Consider the following 7110-nt stretch of genomic DNA (forward strand, 5'->3'; position numbering starts at 1 on the left):
CGCGTTCTTTCCTTCGACTTTTGCCAGTCCTCCTCCTCCTCTGTGCAACGCTGCTACGTGCATGCGTTTTCGAATGACTATTGGTCTGCTTCTTTGCGACGTCACACAGCCATTAAACTGTCGCTTATGCCAGAAAAATTGAAATACGCTTAACTTTTAATTATCAGGAAAGAAAATTAGGATGTTCTGTAGACAGAAACATTTTTTCAAAGCTTTTTTTCCTGCACTACCGGTCTCGCGCTCGCACGCGCGCATCTTTGCCCTTCGCGCAGGCACCACGGCAATCGCGGCGCGGTCGCAAGCGGCGGCATGGCTTGGCGGCGGTCTCGTTTCAGTTCCTTGCAGTGTACTTGCGGGGCACTTTCCGCCTGTGAATGTTCTCGTTTCTTGTGTCGCCCATGCGAAATGAACTTCGATGTCGGCTTACAGGTTTACAGCATTAAGTCGGTGCTTTAAATGTCGGGCCCCAATCCACTGCGCCTTACGTAGCGCAGCAAAATTTCGGAGGCAACCGCTGCTCCGTTCCTGTGTCCACCAAACCAAAATACGCACCTCGGATCAAGTCAAGGCGACAACATACGCTGGTAAGTAATGTGTTTACTAGCTTGAAGATAGCGCACAGATAAGCGACGGTTTCACAGGTGCAATGAGTTAGTCATTGTTGTGATGCATCATTACTGTGGCGGCTATTAAAATCCTACCGTCTTAACCGTTGACTTGATTGCGTGAAACTACTCACGGAGGTTGCATTTTTTCTCGTAGTAAGTTTGTAGGTTATAAACTTTTGCCTTATAGTAAATTACCTAAGACAACTGCGCCTACCTGGCTCGGCCGTGCGCGAACCCGCGGAATCGTGCGCCGGCGTTGGCGGCTTTCGGCCCCAATCCCGGTACAGACTGCGGGTTTGCATTGTACGCAGCAGCAACGAATTAAGCACCCTTACCTAACTTCCTACGAGCAAATAAAGTTTACCGTAATATCAAAGCTCCGTGCGCAGTTTCACCACAAACGACTGAGCGGTAGAGCCGGAGAGGTACTACAAGCCGCCGCGGTAAACATGTAGTATTAGGATACGCATGCTGTATCTGGCCCTTGCAAGGTTTCACATGACGTCCAGTGATGAGGACGCACCGAAGAAACAAAGAAAACGACTTTATTTCGAGATTATTCCTAGAGAATTGCTCTCCTCGGCGAAAAACTGTGCTTTCTTAGTTTTATAACTGACCACCTTGTTGTTTCTTATGCTTGAGCCGGTGTACATTCGAATGTATGCGACACTTTAATATTTTTTTTGTCACCATGTCTTTCTTTTATGTTCTGCGCGTTAAAGATACTCAAAGTGTGTACAAGAGTCAGTGGCAAGTGAATGTAAATACATGTACATTTCTCACACTTTGTTTCCGACACAGCACCTGTCCATATTGCACATTTCTTTTACTTGCTGATCTTTTTTTTTTTCGCTAGCAGATCACTGTAAAAATATGACTGTCCGTCGTCCATGTCAAACAGGGGTAAAAACCTCGTCAAGCTACTGTATTAGTAGCCTTTTGTTCCTACCTTAGCATTTGTTTTTCTGTCGACAGGAGGAAAAAAATCTGAATGAAGTTGATTGAGTCGCTCAGCAGTTTAAATTGCCGCTAAGAACACTGTATTGTTTCGCGCACATAATAATAATCAGCATAATTACACTGTTGTCTTGTAAACTGTGTAGCTTAACGGATGGGGAACAGCAAGCCCATGAAAAGAGAGATGTTACATGGTCACTTGTGAAGCCGGCTCACTTGAAGTTTCCATTTACTTCTAGTTTGGCCTCAAGAAGCTGAAAAACTCTGACTGGCATAATTATTCGCAATCTAGCCTTACACACCTTGAACCCACAGTTGCTCTGCCTTTTTTACTTTTGTTTCAAGCGGCAGCTTTGATATAATACTTGAAAGGCCTGCGAGCGGTCGCACACCATGTGTAGTTGCCGCGATAAGCAAACAGCAACATGTTTTGTGTGCACTTTTGCTTAGCCGCAGCCACAAGGAAAATGCAGAGATATGGGTACAAGATTGCACTCACTCAGACAACAAAAGTCATATGAAACTGCGCTCCAGCTATTGTCAGCCGCAGCAAACATATTGAAACAATTTTCTTGGCTCCAGTGGCCAATGCTTTGTGGCGCTGATTCCAGTCTCAAATGAACTGTGAGTTGAGCTAGTTGGTGCATCATTTTTTTAAAATACACAGCCCAACAAACATAGGACAAGCGAGTAAACTGGAACAGCGCTGACTAATCAACTGCATGATTTATTGTAAGAACACGAATATATACAAAAATGCTCTGACAACCAAGTGCACATGTTCGCAGATAAAACTTGAAATGTTGTTTTATCTGCGAACATGCGCACTTGGTTGTCAGAGCATTTTTGTATATATTAGTGTTCTTTCAATAAATCATGCAGTTGATAGTCAGCGCTGTTTCCGTCTACTCGCTTGTCCTATGTTTGTTGCGCTGTGTATTTTTAAAAAATGATGCCAGTCTGTTTAGCATTTAGGTTAAGCACACTGACAGTTGTACTGTGTAATTGACTAGTCATTGTGAAGAGCAAATCTGTGTCTGTGAGCAGCAATCAGTTCTTCTTTTGACGGTATTTCATAGGCATCCGTCATAAAGTGGCGCTCTAAAGCTCTGCTTGCAGCTGTCTCTCTGTGCGAAGAGCCCTCAGACCGTTTCTCCACATCTTGGAGGAGCTTGTGGACGTACGCTGCATGAAATAGTCATCGAGATTACAACAGTGCACTTAGTTTTTCGTGTAATATTATAAGTAGAACAAACTTTGAACTTACAAAACGTAGGCTGCGTTTTCACTGGAGCGACACTGAAATGTCCTTTCCTTGCTTTTGCCATCTTTACTTTCCAGCGGTCATCTCCTTTTTTTTGTCTGTGCCTGGAGCCTTGAGGAATTTTCATTAAAGTGAATTACAGCCAGATGTGACCTATAAAGAAGGTAAATATGAATTAATTTTTCATACTTTAGAAAAAAATGCGTTTCTTGTTGCCTACCAGCAAAATTATACAGAAGAGGCTACCATAAGGAACCATTATGCATTATATTCACAACACTGCAGCAGAAATTGCTTCTGATTTAGCTACTATGTTCAGCGCCTTTAGAAATAAGAATGTGATGCAATGATCTCCAAGCAGCAACATGAATGTATGACATGGGCTATACAACATCATATCGTGAATCACCTGTGTTCTCCCTGCTGTTGTATTCTAGCGATCATCATTAGTTCAGTGGTCAAGTGAACCTTGAGCATTCTTGCAGCTTCAATACAGTAGCCTCGGGACATTCGAGATGGTTCTAGAGGGGTCGGAAACTTGCGCTGATAACTTCCAGTTCTTTAAAAACTGCTTTTGTCTTGGGACTGCACTAAGATGAGGAGCACAAAAGAGAGACGAGGTGTTTTTTCAGCCTGCGCTTCATGCTTGTCCTCAACTTCGTTCTTTATGTCATCCCATCTGCCTACTCTAACATAAGAGCAGTGACTTCCAATGAGGACCCTTAGATGGCCTGTGCAGTCTGCAGCCTCCTGTCTCACTTTTTCTATGGAAGGGGATTATAGAATGGCTAGTGCTACCATGCTAGCAAATATGTTTTTACGATATTATATGAAGCATTCTTAGAATGTAAAAAGTATGCACCGCAGTCTCCTCAAAATGTATGAAAACTACCTTTTACATGGCAGCAGTCTTGAGATTCGAAGAGAAAGACACAAGATAGGTTCAGCTAATTTTACAGCAGAGTATTTAATGTCAGGATGGAAAGATTGTGGAAAATTTCTCATTGGGTGCATACTTTGAGCAGGAGTTGGGATTCACTTGACATAGTGGGTGCCCTTTTTTGGCAGATGTCAGAATTGACTCCTGTGAGTCGTAATTGTAAGGTCTCATATTACCTGGCCTGATAACATGACAGCTCCAGATCAAGCACTGTACTAAGGGGAGTGCTCGTCGTAGTGGCTATTGTAGCATTAACTAAACGTGATCTGCTTAGTTGGGCTACTTAGCAAGTTGAAGAATCGAAAGGAGGAAAAGGATATGGTGCGAATGAAGCACAGGCTTTCATAGATGACATATTCGTTAAGACACCTGGTCTTGTACTGCTATTTTACTGTGACAAGTAATCTAACAGGTGTTGTTGACCAAACAATTGTCAGTATAAGAAAGTATAGAACATGCCATTGTTTTTGTGTTTCTTACTGGCGTTATAACCAAGCTGCCTCAGTATTAAATTAATCTCGCAGTCTCAGCACTCACATACATTATGTTGTTTCTTCACTTCATTATGGGTTTCTTTCTTGGCTATGTCTTGCTGTAATGTGCGGATGTGTAAAAAGTTTTTTCCGTGAAGTTCTATTTGCATTACCTATCTCTTAAATTTATCATTGGTTGACAAATGCCACAAGTGTAAGCCGTGCACCTTCCAAACAACATCAAAGTGAAAAACTTTACAAAAAAAATCCTATACAAAACAGATTACCTCTGCTCATCCATTGCCTGTTTGCAAGGAGCTAATGCAGACATTTGCTGTATGGTCTATCATGGCCATCACGCTTATCGCATATGTGGTTCATCAGGCTGCACTACATGCTGATGATCAGTTCATTATTACCCTGGCCCAGGGCAGCAACATAGACTTGTGATTGTCTGGATCCATGGTTCTATTGCTTCACAGCCCTTTGACCTGCTCACAGCTTTTAACTTAGTAAATGCAGTATAGAATAATGTTATTACCATGTATTCGCCCTAATTATTAAAGCAAGCAACTGCATGCATCTTTAGTAATGCGCCAAGCATCAAAGTAGTGCTGTATGGGCGATTTGCTGCTCTTGCAATATGTCCAATTAGCTGGGTGGCAATTTGTAGATAGATGAAATTAAAACCTCATTACATAATAATATATGTCAGCAAATGTACCTCTTCCCCAATGGTTTGCAACGATGAAACATTTTGTAATTCAATTGTTTGTATTATATAATGATTAATTTGATTCTTTTTATATATAGACATGCGAGCAGCACTTGCCAAGGGCACCCTTGGTGAGGCTGAAATAAATTTCTCCTAATAATATGCAGAAATTGGCGCCTTTTGTTAAAGATTGCACTGAGACTCGTTAGTTGAGGCCAGGCCCCATGCTCGCACTATTGGGCACTGCAGCTGACTTCACACAGTTAATAGGAATTGCAGCTCGCCAATTTTCGTATCGCAGCATTGCCTTACCTCTCCTATTCTTACCTGTTCTCATTGTAGAATATGGTCAGTCTGAATGATAACAACGTTGTAGGTGCAGTACTTGGCGCTGTAGCCCGGGGAGTCGCAACGCCCATCTCCTGCGAGGCCCACTTCCATTCCATCCAGCTGGCTGATGATCTGTACCCGCTGTTCCTGGAAAATCTGGGACAAAAATAAATGTGCATTTGTGAGTCACTTGTAACATTGTGCCGAACTGTGTCACTCGGTCGTTGCACTACTGCATGCGCGCGCTGTTTTTTCTTTTTTTATTACGCAAGCTTGCCATAAGGCATATTATAAGAACCCGTGCAAATTATTTTCCGTTAGGAACCGGAGAAGGCTCCTGCTCTTATTGCTGTCGGTGAGCCATTTGGAGAAGTCCTCTTTCCTTGTTGCGGTTTATCTCCCCCTTCCCCTCCCCCCGCCCTATCCGCAGGAAAAATCTAGTTGTGTATAACTCTTGTCTATGCTCCTGTCAAAACCAACTCTTACACTTCCGATCGGCAGCTGATCGCTTAGGGATAAAGAGGCACAACTTTGAGCGACTAAGCCAGTTCACGCGAGTGATAACGTTTATTTTGCGACCCCCCCCTCCCCCCTTTTTGCTCAAGGGTAAAGCCTCTTGGCACTTTTTTTTTCTGTTTCCATCTCTTCATTCCTGACAGTGTCCCTCCTTTCTTCTTTTTCTTCTTATCAACGCCCATCTCGGTTTCACGTGTTTCTTTCCTGGCTGCCTCGGTTGGTGAACTTGGACGCGGCTCCATTCGCGCGACATTTCAGAGTGCGCTCTGTACAAACACCACATGGCGTAAAAAAAAAAAAGAAAAAGAAATGCTACAGGGCGGGAGTCATGCCGCGATAATAATCGGGCACCGAACAGAGTTTGTTTACTTCCTGTCGGCGCGCGCGTTCTCCGTTGCAGTCAGCTGACGCCGAACCGCGGCTGACAAACTACACCACAGCGCACAACTACGCAGTCCCCTTCTCCTCATCCCCTTCCTTTTTTTTTTCTCTACAATCGATCGTTATCTTTCACGAAGGGGCATCGTATAGTCAAACGCAAGAGGAGCCTAAACACGAAGGTTTCAAGGTTCGGGCGGTTCGGGCAAGGTGCACGAGAGAGTTTCCCTCCGCAACGCCCGGAAGACCGCTCTCTGCGATCTCGATCCTGAATTTCTAGTCTTTCGCTAACATCTCATGCCCTTGCTGCGGAACGGATATTATGGACCCCGAGCTCGAAAAGCGACTTCGGCGAATGAGTACCGAGAATGGACTCGACCCCCATAAGTACACGCCGTTGAAGAATCCGCTGCTGAACCCCGACGATGATAGTATACGGCTTATATGGGTGCATTGGTGCGTGGGGTCGACTAGCGTAACATTAAAAAAATAAAATCCCATCGTAAGCTCGCCACTGGTTTATTTTGAGCAGTGTAGTTCACAGTGATCATGACAAATCTTGCTATATGCATGCCACAACGCCGAGCAAGATCGCCTGAGTTAAAAAAAAAATCCACACTACTGTGATAACGCGTCTAAAGCTAATATTATCACAATCTTTTCATTTTACACTTACCGGCAGGGTTGGAAGAAACAGCGTTGGTACCGCTCCTTCACGCAGACTCAGTCTTGTTGGGATCCCCCAATCGCGAACCACCTATCCTGGTAAAGCAAACGTAGATAAACGCTTTGTTCACCGATGCTGGCTATCCGATGAGCTGTAGCCACTGTTTCCGGAGGTTGGCGTTTTGAAGCACTTGATGCAGAATTTTTTTCCTCCCGTCACTAGCAATACCTTCGCAGCCAGGGACTGCACACTGTAACAACCT

The 7110-nt window shown here is 44.0% G+C and overlaps 1 long non-coding RNA gene across 1 annotated transcript; it reads left to right on the plus strand.

Moving 5' to 3' along the window:
• Nucleotides 1-407: 407 nt before the first annotated feature.
• On the plus strand, nt 408-5473 carry LOC146194966 (uncharacterized). The gene is made up of 3 exons (XR_014705512.1): nt 408-584; nt 2907-2993; nt 5340-5473. It is a non-coding gene; the product is annotated as an uncharacterized LOC146194966 (long non-coding RNA).
• Nucleotides 5474-7110: the final 1637 nt, after the last annotated feature.

Source organism: Amblyomma maculatum, chromosome 3, assembly GCF_055883805.1.
Source record: "Amblyomma maculatum isolate TAMU_Amacu chromosome 3, ASM5588380v1, whole genome shotgun sequence".
NCBI lineage: Eukaryota > Metazoa > Arthropoda > Arachnida > Ixodida > Ixodidae > Amblyomma > Amblyomma maculatum.